Source organism: Poecilia latipinna, unplaced genomic scaffold (assembly GCF_001443285.1).
Source record: "Poecilia latipinna isolate Pla-1442-1.1 unplaced genomic scaffold, P_latipinna-1.0 Scaffold732, whole genome shotgun sequence".
Classification (NCBI taxonomy): domain Eukaryota; kingdom Metazoa; phylum Chordata; class Actinopteri; order Cyprinodontiformes; family Poeciliidae; genus Poecilia; species Poecilia latipinna.
In genome coordinates, this window is record NW_015113348.1 from 34,417 (window position 1) to 47,848 (window position 13,432).

At 35.7% G+C, this 13,432-nt stretch overlaps 1 protein-coding gene across 1 annotated transcript in view; it reads right to left on the reverse strand.

Annotated features, from left to right (window-relative positions):
• The window catches only part of LOC106955408 (liprin-beta-1-like), a 24,373-nt gene extending 23,424 nt beyond the window's left edge, over positions 1-949 (reverse strand). The window contains exon 1 of the mRNA XM_015045561.1: positions 771-949. The gene's annotated coding sequence lies outside the window, so the exon portion shown is untranslated. The remainder of the gene's footprint in view (positions 1-770) is intronic.
• Positions 950-13,432: the final 12,483 nt, after the last annotated feature.

Sequence of the window (13,432 nt, forward strand, 5' to 3'; positions counted from 1 at the left end):
GGTATTGTGGGTGGAAACCCCCCCAAAAACAAATATATATATATATATATATATATATATATATATATATATATATATATACTAAAAGTTTTTTTTTTTTTTAATATGCTGCACTTCTAGTTGTTTTGTCATATTAAATTGGTGTAAAGCTCCTTTGTTTACTACTGGAACAAGATATGAGTAAATATCTGGAAAGGTTTAAATCTGCATCATCTGACCTTAATAAATAGCCCATCTCCTCCTAATGACTTACTTAAGGTCCAAGAATAAAACACTCCATTCTTCTGTCCTTCCCTCTCCCCCATTTCATAAAAAAGTGCTTTTTAAGAAATTACATTAAAGTTCACACTTTAATCTGCAACTATAAACACTAAATATTCCAAAATGTCTTAACGAAATTGATATAATTTAAACGCAATACTTCACAGTTATTTAAAGGGCATGTGAAAACAATCAATGTAAAAGCAAAAAAACACATTCATACCCTACAGATAGTAGATTTAACATTTTCAGTAATTCGCATACAATGATTCAGGTGACCAAACGTTCTACTAAGATATATTAAAAAGACCCCAAAACTTTTTACATAAATTAAACAATTAATTTGCAGAGCTAGGGGGTGACGGCTTTTAAATTACACAAAGAAACTGCAGCTGGAGTCGTTAATTAAATTAAGCCAGCACTCCAGCGACGCCAGAACAAACAACCCGTTAACCTTGAATTCTGCCAGAAAACTGAACAAAACTTCAATGAAACTTTGCTCAACTTACCGCTTTCGGTGTAGAAATAGTTTCCGGCTGTATCCTTTATCCTCGAGAAGACTAAAATCCCAAAAAGAGTCCTTATTGACCTTTCACCAGAGGGGCATGCTTCGCCTTCACCTTCCCATTGAATTATCCAAAAGTTTGGGTTCCAGAAAGGAAAAAACGAAATCAAGCTAACGATTCCAAAGTGTTACCGGAAGTTGTGCCTTCAAAATAAAGTTTTTTTTTTACAGCATTTCCGCTAGCGTCTTATGCTTCCTGTTTCTACTCTGAACAGTTTATTTTTTCATTTTAAAGTGTGAACAAATAGCTTTTAGTAGAATGAAGTACAATTTTCTCTCTCACTTCAACTTCAAAATCCTGTAAAATGTAGTAAAATGTTCAGAAATAAAACAATTAATTTCTGAGACTTTGTGTTTCATTTAAGGCAAAACAAACGTATTTTTAGCACCATTCAAGATAATTCAAGGTGTTTTAAAATAAACTAAATAAGTCAGATACATTTATCAAAACACAATGTAATACATTTAACATAAATAAATAAATAAATAAATAAGCCACTGTTTGATTAGATTCAATCATCAGTCAGGTTTTCCTTGGCTAAAGGATTTCTGATAGATTTAGAAATTTTGTATCAACTTGACCTTAATCTGATTTTTTTTTTTTTTTTTTTTCAAAAAAGCGCATGAAAACCTGCTGATGGTTAATCTTTAAGAACAGTATAGTTCTCCTGATTAAAGCTGATCAAATGATAACTGGACACTCTCAATCCAATACTTTTTTGTCATGTGATTCTTTGCTTTGTTTGTTGTCCAAAGTGCATTAAAGGATCATTGAATAATTTCTGCTGACATCTAGTGGTGAAAGTAAAAATAGCAACTCCCTCAAACCTGTCTTGTTATCCAGCAACTAATCAAACCAGCACTGTTAAACTGTTACAATGTCAATGAATTCTTAAAATTAAATATTAATACTGAACTTTATTTCAGTCCCTCCAGGATTTTGTGATACTTTTTGTGCAATAAAAATAAAAGTTTTGTGGTACTAATTTGGAAATGTGATATTTGTGCTTATTTATTACGGTAAGTACAACTTTTAATTACTCGCTGTATAGATCATGGACTATAATCTAACAGCAATTCAAGTTGAGGTAGCTGTTTAGTACAAATAAGAAAGTTTTTGACAATTTTAGAAAAAAAATCTGCAATAAACTCCCAATTATTAATGGAAAAAATGCAGGGATTTGTTGATTTTGCATGAATTTCCATTCATTTCTCAAGAATCTGGAGGAAGTGATTAATATAATTTGTCAGTAAAAAAACAGATACAAACTGCATTGATTTGATTGATAACATAATATATAAAATCACTTAGTGTTAGAGGGCCTCATAAAACACTGTGGCGGGCCAGATGTGGCCCACGGGCCCTGAGTTTGACACTTGTGATCTATAGGATCATTGATAGAAACATGTGGGTGAAGGGATTGCAGCAACAAACTGAGCTGCAATCATGGATTTAAAACCCTTCCACTGGCAAAAAAAAAAGGGTCACATTCATTTTCAGTGCATCTTACAATGTGATCTGTTGAAGTCTCCTGATAAATCCACCAGCAGGGGGCGTTAGAGGTATTTCAAGCTGAGCACAAGCAGCCTGTTCCCAATACAAAGGAGTTATAAAACACTACATTTGTGTACTATTTACATGATGTAACAGACAAGAGCAAAAAAAATAAATAAAATATATCTGGATGTAATTTTGCTTTCTTGACAGAAGTCTGGAGAAAACACCCAACATGACGGCGTTTGATTTAATGGCAGTAAACAGCACTCTGTTGCTCGAGGAGAAACAAGGCGATAATGGTACAGCAGCCTGCAGTGCAGCATAATGACTCTGCTAAGATTAAACCTGCTCTCTCACGGGTGGTCTTAAAGAATACGGAGAAGACCCGCAAGCCCTCTCAGATTCCTGCAAGTGTTTGCAACCAAATTTAAAATACTCTTCTCGTTTGTGGCCCTTTTGACAACATGTTGGAACAAAACTACAGGCTTTGATTATTGTGTTTTAAGAACAGCAAAATACGATTACCCAGGAAGTTACAATATCTTTGACTGAATACATTTCACTGTTATGCACAAAATGCTATTTCAATTTATATAAATCCACAAAAACACAATTTTATATAAACTGTAATAAGAATATGAATAAATTAGGATATTCCCACAGTTATTCCACCTTAAAACCACTGAAATTGGACACAGGCGATTCACTTCAGGTGTGCATTAGAAAAGAACCATGACTCGGCGTTTTGAGGGACGTTTTTCTCTCTTTATACCTCAGACATTTACTTTGGTGTTCTCCAGTCAGAGTGAGATTCAAAGAGCCGTCTGAGGCCTGCAGAATGGAGATTATATTCTGGTAAGATACCGCAAAAGAACTATCCAGAAACTGGTCCTCAAGTGGAAAACATCCAAAACAGCTGTCAACATCAAATAAAACAAAAATCTCCTTAAGAGTTGGTTCAGTTTGAATTCTGCAAAAAAAAAAAAAAAAAAAAAAAAAAAACTGGATTAAATATCCACAAAGGAAAATCAGGATTCTTAACAAAGACGTTTTCCGATGCCTTCCTTTAAAACGTCTCACAGCCCCTCAGGCAACCAAAGTATTGATTGTGCCTGGATTGTTGTGAGGCTCCTTAACAGATGTAATGTTTCTAGAAATGGCAGATTCAGCAGTGAAGACAGAATACCTCCTCCGTTTTCTGGTGAAATAATCACAGGAGGTTGAGGTAAAGTCCACTCCTTGTTTATTAAAGGTCACTAATGAAATATTTTCATCTCTTAAGAGAAGGAATTTAATTGCACTTATCCAACAAAAACGAATCTACAGTGTTTGTCTAATTATTCAACCCTAATTACTTTTAATAACGCCATTTGGAGATATCCTCATAAATCAACTTCCAGTTTGTTTGCGTTTGATAATTGACTAAAACCTTTGTGTTGTCGAAGTAGACAGTACAGATGATTAACATTCATTAATTATGAGCTTTTATTGTTTTTTTAGCACTATTTGAGATCTTATCTAGGAACCTTCTGTTGCCGTTGGGTGATTTCTCTCCAGGTAATCCTGCTCGTTCCCACAGTCCAAACATATCAGATAAATTTGTGGTAGGTGGAACTGTAGCAGTGTTTTCTTGCAGTAAGAAGGTTTTGGGTTCTAATCCAGGCTTCAGATCTTTCTGCAGAGTTTGGATGTTCTCCACATGCATTCAGGCTTCCTGCCAGTCTGTTTAGACATCAAGGTGTGTTTGCATGCTAGTTTTTCTTGGGTCAACATTACATTTAATAACATTTTGACATTTTTCACTCTACCGTACTAGGAATACAGACTGACTATGTGGACAAAAGTGAGTGAGGGTTTTTCTGTCTAAATGTCATGAGCTGTTAGGTCACCACTTTGGTGAATTACATGCAGACTTGGTTCACATAAGAGAGCTTTTAAATCCTTGAGTTGGGTGTTTGGTTGCTAAGTCTCTAGATTTCTCCACTCTGAAGTTTTTCTCCTTCGACATGGCTGGAGAAATCTCTTCATTTTATAAATCCTTGTTGCAGATTTCACATTTCTCTCAGTGTTTGTGGAGGATCTTAAGAATGCAAAACGTGCATTTTTGATCACTCCAAGAAATGTGCTGAAACGTTCAGGTGGGAACGAGTTGAGCAGATTCGAACAAACTGAGCAGATTAAAACCGATCAGAAGTTTTATATATTTGATTTGTGCGCCGGATGTTTGCCCAAGCTTAAAGATGTCTGCTCTGCACTTCACAGTGCAGACGTTTAATTTTTCCGTCCCTCAGACTCAAGCAGAAAGGAGGAACTTAGATATTAAAGTCATCCTCTGTTCTCTTGAAAAGCTTCTGTAGTCTGACATTTAACAGCCTCTCATATCCCTTTTAAGGTAAAATATTCACCAAAGTGTGCATTTTGTCAGTCAGATCCCATTTGTTTTATTTTAACTGTTTTAAATGTGAAATCCTGCTCTTGCTGACGTGTTTACTGTCTCAGTGCGAAGTTGCTATAAAGGGAAAAAGCCCAAGGGAACTTCAGTAGACTTTGACATGCTGCCACAGATCTGACACAGTAAACTGGAGGCCAATTCTTTGAAGCAACACTGAGTAAAAAAAAGCTGCTGACCTCAACTCTGTGTCAGCCTGCTACTGTCTGTTATTACCATATAATGACAGAACGACATGAATAAGAGGCTCCACCTCCGTCCATCAATGCCAAAACACGACAGGATGAAGTTGGACTTTAGTGACAAACAATGAAAGATTTTTCTACTATGTTGGTTTCACATCCTTGTTTTCCTCCTAATCTTACCATTTCATATTAAATAGTAATATATCTCACCATTCTATATGAAAGAATGGTAAAATATATTTTCCATTCTCACCATTTTATATTAAAATGGTAAGATTCCAGAAAACTACAAAACAGCCGAAACACTGATTGTGTTTAAATGTTGACTGAAAACCCACCTGATTATAGTTGCTTTTGAAACATTACAAATGAAACATTAACATTCAGATGTTGACCAAATATAATCCTTCTATTCTATAACTTTGGGGGGGAGGGTTGTGTTTTTATGATGTAAAGCAGTTTGAACCGCCTTGTTACTAAAATGTGACTCTCTGATTGATTGTTTCTCTAAAATGTATCATCCCAAAACCATTATTCTACATCAGGTGTTTTCATCGTGGAGTTTCATATGAACTTCCTGACTATTAAAAAGAAAAGGAAAGAAAAGAAAAGAATTGGGGCTACTTAAAAAAATTACTTTGACTTTTTTTTTAATTCTGAGCTACTGTGAAATTACTTCTCTAAACCCACCAGCTCCACCCGGCTTCACCTCTTCTTAATTTGTAGCTATTTTACATTTATGTTGTCTGTGCTTCCCAGAAACCAACAGGCACCTCTTGGTGATTTTCTAAAATCACACAACCTACAAAAAAGCAAATACCAGCAGGAACGGTGCAACACTGCTTTCCACACAGCAGTCGCAGGAGGAGCAGCGAGCCGTCTAGACGAGGCCTGACCTTTCTGTTGCGATCCATGTTCCACTAAAGTTTGTCCATTTTCAGAACTTCTGCATAACATAAACTGACTGGTTGCAAACACTGACCTTAACTAGAGTTATATTATACTTTCTAAACATAGGCTCAGGGCTGTTGCCAAACCTAGTGGGCTTGTTTTACCCTGTTTCCCCTCTTTCACTGTTTGCTAAACTTCACACAAAGTTCTCATTAATTGTTAATTTTGTCATAATTATTTGATGAAAGTATGCAGGGGAGCAGCTCATTTCCAAAAGATTGACAGCTCTGCAAATGTGATCATGTCATGAATTTGCTCCCATCAGATAAACGATCCTTCAGTAAAACCAACATCTTTGATCTTTAGCAGCAGAACAGAAGAGTTACCCTTCTGTTGCTTCTTTGCATGACCCTGTTTGTCAAGTGTGTGTATGTCTTGTGAAGTTAATGTCAAACACCTCCAATGTGAGTCTCCAAACTCTCACACTCGCCGTGTTTTTCTTCTTCTCCGGTTTTATGCCACCTGCTGAGTTTTCCTAAGGATATGTCACCATTCCTGTCGTGGACAAAGAAGAAGAGAAAGGAAATGGTGGAGAAAATGTACTGTCCAGTTTGTCAAAACATATGAATCAGTGGCAATCAACTGATTTAAGATCAATTTTCAAACTATACATTTGGCTTTTAATACTTTCAATATGATGTTTTTCCAGTCAATACATCGCTAAGTTTTAATTTCTTCAACTTTCTGCAAAACTCCCCCAAATCATAAGAAATCTGAAACAATTCCAGATAATACATGACGTTAGAAGTGAGTAAAATGGATTTCAGCCCTTAAATCTTATTTCTGCACTACAGCCTGCTGGAGATGATATAATCTGCTCAACATTTTTTGATTTGAGGGGATAGTATGAGCCTTCACCCTAAAACACTGCACAATTTACAACAAAAGACAGAAACTTTTAGGAAAAGTCAAAAATCTGCCTGTGAAGACAAAGATTTCAGACGTTAACATCAGGCTCTGGTCTCCTGTAGAAGTTATGTAATGAAGACAACTCAGAGGTGGATTTTTGTTTATTTCTTTTGCTGCGTTCGAAGGTTTATCCAAAAGCTGCTTTGAAAGAGCTTACCCTGCAGGAGACTGATCACAGGATTAATGCAGCAGGGTCTCAGAGGGACGCCTACGCTTTGCCCGTTGTTTTAATCTGGGGATTTTGGCATTATTTACACTACTTTCAAAATGAACCCTCAAAGGTCCGTTTTCTCTGTTTTCTCATGGTTGGTGCTGAAAGAACCGAAATAAAAAATTTAATTGTACGATATAAAAACATGAACACCTGTTTTTTATCCTCTTTCTGTTTAAGTTCCCAACATTTTTCTATCCTATTTGCTTTTATCAAGTAAATAAACAAAGTATTTACAGCCAAATATGTTTATTATCTAACACTGATCTAAAATTTTAGTTGTAGTTCAAGAACACTTAATATATTTCAACATTCTCCAAAGTGTCCAATCAAAAGGACTGATTGTTAGTTGATTTCACTCTTTTTCATCTTATGCACAACTACACAAATTTATTCATGCACTTCAAAGATTTTTTTCAAATTTTATGTGACAGACCAACACAAAATTAGAAATAATTATGCAGCAGAATGGTATTTTGCAAACGTTAATCTGAAATGTTACATGTTCAGGCCCCTTTTTACTCCGATGCCCTTGCATAAACTCATTTACCTCCTAATTTTTAAATATTGTTGCATAAGTTTGCTGCATAGATGCAGATGCCAGAACACGAGCAGACAGAGAAAACCTGGCATGTCTTATCTGAGGACAAACAAATTTAAGACGAAGTGGCGATGCGTTCTCCTCTGTGGTCGGACAGAGGAGCCTCAATATAAACATAATCTGATTTACAACAGAAACACGTCACATCCCATCAGCCAGATGCTGGACTGATCCGTTTTATCGCTTATTCAGGTGGTGGAGTGGGAATATCACCTCACACACATCAACAATACCGCCTTAAATCTAATTTTACTGATTGGATGAAGATTAAATTAGAATATGAGTCTTTATTGCCAGAAGACTCATCTATAATCACAACTTTAATATCTCTTTTTATTTGTATCAGGTGATGATAGAAGAAATTAGTCCGCAAAGGTGAGTTCAATAAATCTGCCATAATCTTAATTATTCCACTTAGAAACAAACATCTGACATTATGATCATGATTATTAACAGCAGCTCTGTTCACACTTTACTGAGTCCCACATTGTTTTGGCACCGCGAGAGAAAACATATGACAGCTTGAATCCTGGATCCCCTCCAGTCTCCCCAGTAAGATGTAGGCGGTGCTATACTGGTGCAAAGACTGCAAACAAGCCAAAGTGAAGAGAAATAACAGAAACATATGGAGTTTCGTTATTATTTTCCACACAAAAATGAACCTTCTGCTTTTATTTCAGAAGAGTTTCAGCACATCAGGGCTTAAATCTCTGCAGTTTGATTTATTGAGCTTTATATTCTTATTTTTTTATGGATGTTAATTTTATTTCTCATTTGTAGTTGAATTTCTTTATATACGTGCTTGACGTTTTTCTTTTTGAGATGTTTCAGCCTACTTCTAGTTTGGTGGTTTGTAAGTTACAATGAGAAAAACAATTAAAATGTAAAGTACATTTTATTCATGCAGCACTTTTAAAACAGATTTTGACCAAAGTGCTGCACATTTAAACAAATGAGCTAAAAAAGAAGAAGAAAAAAACCCTGAAGAAAAACATGCCAACTTTTAAGAAAGGAGACAAAACGAGACAATTTCAAAACTTAAAAATAAATAATAAAAACTGAGTGGCAACCAGCCAGCATGTGGTCCCACTTGTGTGTCTGTTAGTTAATGTATTCAGGTGACAGACTGGCACCTGAATAAAACACATTACAATAGAGGAGGTGAGATGGAAAAAAGGCATGGATAGCTCTCTCAAATGATTTTCAAAATCCTCTGAAAACTCACAAGATTTTAGCCATGGAGTTTTTCAGAAATTTCTAAAGGGCCAAACACAAAAACCTCTGGTATCTCTTCACCTAAACCAGAAAAGTTGAAGGCCATCCACGTCTTAACGTCTTCAAAATAATAAAACAAAACCTTCATGAAATGACAGATGCAAAACTCCAATCTCTCCTGTTTGATTCAGCCACTTTGTTTAAACTCAAACTTGATGTTTGTTGCATCTGAACTGCAGCACCGAGGGAATCTCTGCCTGTCATCACATCGATTGAACACTGCAACCGATCACTTCACATAAACATACGAGAAAGAAAGCGTTCGGTCGCCTGGCAACCTCTCAGCGGATGACATCACACTCTGCATCAGCTGGGAAAACAGGTGAGCTCTGCTGGTTGACGTCGTTTCTAACAGATCTGCCACTAATAAAATATGCAGGGTCCAGAGAAACATGTTGTGCATCAGTAACAGCATGAGAGACTTTATTACTCTGACATTTTATCCATCTAGACTCAGAAGAGAACAAAGAAACAAACAACAATCAATATCTGGTTATTTGTTTCATTCATTAGTTCATTCAGTCGTCTTAGATCTGAGAAATGCTTTCAAAAATAAGAAGCAGTTCTTCAAAAACAGTTTCTGTTTGGGGTTAAAAAGCAAAGATTCAAGTTATTCAAAAGTCTTTTCTGATTTTAAGTGGAATGTAAAGTCATTAAGTTTGTGCCTTGAAAGTAAAGGAGTTACTTCAGTCTTGGCTCTTTACATTTTAAATTAACACAATTTGCTGCAGACGAAGAACATCTTTTAATGAACCAGGACAACATGTTCCTTTACTGAACGTTTTGGCTTTTATTCAATTTGCGTGTCCTAACCTCGGCTTTATTCAGTTGAAACATCTTTAAAAAGTGATTACAGCTGATGGCAGAGTCTCTGAGGGAACCATTTGTCGCCCATGTGAGAGTCTGAAAATGCCAGCGCAAGAGGAAACAATCGGCTAAGTTTTATCCGTCTTCTCCAGGTTTCCAAACGATAAAAGCATCGGAGCATCAACAGTGAAAAGGCTCTGCTGATTTAGCGCAAACAGATGAATCATCTTACCTGGCTTTTCAATTAAACTCGCTTAGCTTCTGTTTGCTTCTTTGACCCAAGCAGTGTCAGAGAAAATTGTGTCAATTTAGAGGCTTTCGTAATTGCCGAATTGCGCTCACCGGGGGTTTCCAGCTGGGATCAATGGGGTGGAATGTGTTGGGATCAACGCGGTGTGTAATGTGCTTCCTGTGGCACTCTCTGTTCTGCCCTCTGAGCTGCAGGAGAGGCTGTGTTTGTATGGGAGTGCGTGTGTTGTTTGTCATCTGTACCTTGATGATGTGAAAGCGGTGATGAGCTCGATCCTCTGCAGCCTGTTGCTAGGTTTCCCTTCACTCCACCTGGCAGAAAGCAGAGGCTTTTTTTTACTCTGGAGAGTTTTCAGCTAATGTTTTAACACAGAAGTACTCATAACATAAGCTCATTTCTTCTTCAGACAGTAAAACATTTGATACTTTATATTTAATCCTGTCAGTTTCTTTTAGTTTATTTCAACATGGCCCTTTCCTTTGAATTTGCAAATATGCTAGATCACACGTGTCAAACTCAAGGTTCGTGGGCCAAATCCGGCCCGCCAAGGCTTTTTATGTGGCCCTCTAGATTCTAGTCTAAACACTAAGAGCTTAAATATTATGTTATCAATCAAATCAATGCAGTTTTTATCTGTTTACTGCAAAATTATATCAATCAGTCCCTCCAGTTTATTGAGAATTATCATGGAAATTCAAGTAAAATCAACAAATCCCTGCAATAATTGGGAGTTTATTACAGATTTTTCTCAAAATTTGTAAAAACTTTCTTACTTGTATTAAACAGCTGCCTTAGCTTTAATTGATGTCTATACAGCGAGTAAAAACATTTACCATCATAAATTAGCGCACACATTTCCAAATTGGTACCAGAAACACTGTGATTTTTATTGCAAAAAAAAATCATGAAATCCTGGGGGGACTGAAAAGATTTTCAACAATATTTAATTTTAAGAACTTATTTATATTTTAACAGTTTGTGAACATGTTTTATCAATAAATTCTGGCACAACCGGCCCATTAAGAGCAAAGCGTTCCTGTGCTGGATGTAGAAACAGGAGCTCAGTTTCATCTGGCAGGTTGACAGCAAAAAAACTGACAGACGTATGGATTTACTGGACATTACAAGAAATGGTTAATAATAGTACAAATGAGCAATTATGAAAGGTAAGCTACACCAATAAAAACAAACGTTTAAAGTTGTTTAAAGACGTTTAAAACTGGATTGCAGCTTTGATTATTCAGAAGCCACTGATTTTCTCTGATGCTTCTTAATTCTAATGGTGATGTTTTCCAAGAGTGTGATAGAGCTTGCAGGAATTATTTTCTCCTGAAATCATCATTCTGTACAAATGTCGTCGTTAAGGCTGGATGCGTTTCACAATCTTACAAGTCTCTTTTCAGCCAGACGTTTTCTTGTAATCTTTCAAAGTGGATTTCATCAAAGACTTTCTGAAGGTCTTTCATTGTTGTTTTCTTTGACTGATTTTCTCCTTATGTTGGTCCAGAAGCTGACTGTTTTCAGCTGATTGTTTTCTTTTTATAGTTATTAATCCACCTAACTCTGACCTATGAGTCACATACAACAGACAACGAGGCAAAAAGCCGATTTTAACTTGCAGTCTGGCACACCGTGCAGCTTCGTCTCAAAATTAATGAGAGCACAAAAGATCATTTTTAAGACATGAACTATTTTACCTGTAAAGGTTTTGTTCCTTTGGCGAATAGTGATGTTTTACCCTTTTTCTGCTTTCAAAAATCAATCACTATCAACAAAATTTGACATAAATGTTTCACCAGGCACAAAATCAAACCTTTAAATTGCAATCTCAGTCCACAGACGTAAATACTACAACCTGTGAGGTGAGAAACCAGGACTGAAGACAATAAAAATAAGCAGAAAGGAGAAATCACTTTCCTCTGTTTCTGTTGTGACGTCTGCTCTGGCGTTAAACGGTGAAGGTGAATCAGTTTTACAGTGAATCACTTCTTTATGACTAACATCTGAACTTTCAGCTGTCGTAGGAAACTGACTACACTGTAAAACACTTAACTTGAAAATGAAACTCCACCTTCTGCCTTGAAAATGCAATTTAAGTCAAAAGAGAAAATTGTTTTGGTTTTAACTCAGAAATTAAAGTTCATGAAGTTGATTTAACAAAAAGAAACAAGTTGTCTAAACTTTAAATTCGTTAATCTTGAATTGTGAGTTTTAACTTAATGCTGCAATTTAAACCAAATAATTAAAGAGCCATATTTCTTTTATCATTTCACTCACAATAGTAACTACTTATTTTACTTTAAAATAATTTAAATTCTTGCTTCAAATTGCATAAACAAAATTTCTGATCTGATAATGAATTTTATTAAACATCTCAATGAATTCAGCTCAAAATTTGCAAACCTAAAATAAACGTTTTCTTTAATAACACACAAGAGTTAGATAAATGTAACACTTCCACCTCAGGAGACAAAAACCTGCCACTAAGCATTCTGGGAAATAGTTCCCACTCCTGTCTTTTTCTTATTTCATTTTTTTAAGTGCTAACCTAAAAACTCTTGGAGGTTTAACAAAATTAATAAAAAGTTAAAACAACTTACTGCTGTAAATTTATCTTTCACAAACTCACATTTAGGTTTAAAATCTAAAACTTGATACATTTATTTCACTTAAAAGAGTAGAAGATAGTAAAAGCAAATGTTTTACAGTGCACCAGGAGTGTTTGTGTTACAGTCTGGCGAAAAACCCCAATGCATGATGGGATTGGTGGATGTAAACAGCATCAGATAAACTACTGGGGAGTGGATTTGCCTATTTTGAAAGCTACAATCATAATCACACAGGTAAAACTTCAGCACTTTTTGTGAGTTTTCCTTTCTATTATGTTCCTGGAATGTAATACAAGTTGTGATTCTTCCCAAAGAATAGATTGTTCCTAGAATAAAGGCATTTATTTATTTATTCTAAGGAGAGTATTTTTCTTTGAAAAGAGAAACGAGGACAGAGAAATGTTTTATACGAGATCAAGAACTTTTCTTTCTCTCCAGGACATTTTATAATTAAAAGTTAGGTGCAGAACTCTTGAGAAGGTCCATAGGCCTTTTCCACTGTATAAATAAGACTTTATGAATGTTTATGACTGTTGTCATGAAATGTCATAATGACACTTAGTGCAACGTTGCTTTTAAAGTTGCATTAAAAGTGTCAACTCTGCAGTATTTGGTACATAATGACACTTTAATGCAAAGACGGCACTTTTAATTGACTTTTAATGCAACTTTGCATTAAAAGCGTATTAAGCGTATTAATATTTATGACAGCTTCAAATAAAATGTTACCAAACATTTGTTCCCAGATTAGGATCAGGATCTGATTGGATGTTTAACAAGTTTCTTACTTTGCTTCACTTTGGCCGTTTCGGCTTCTAGCCACAGCTTTATCATTATCGCCCTGACGACCACAGACTGATT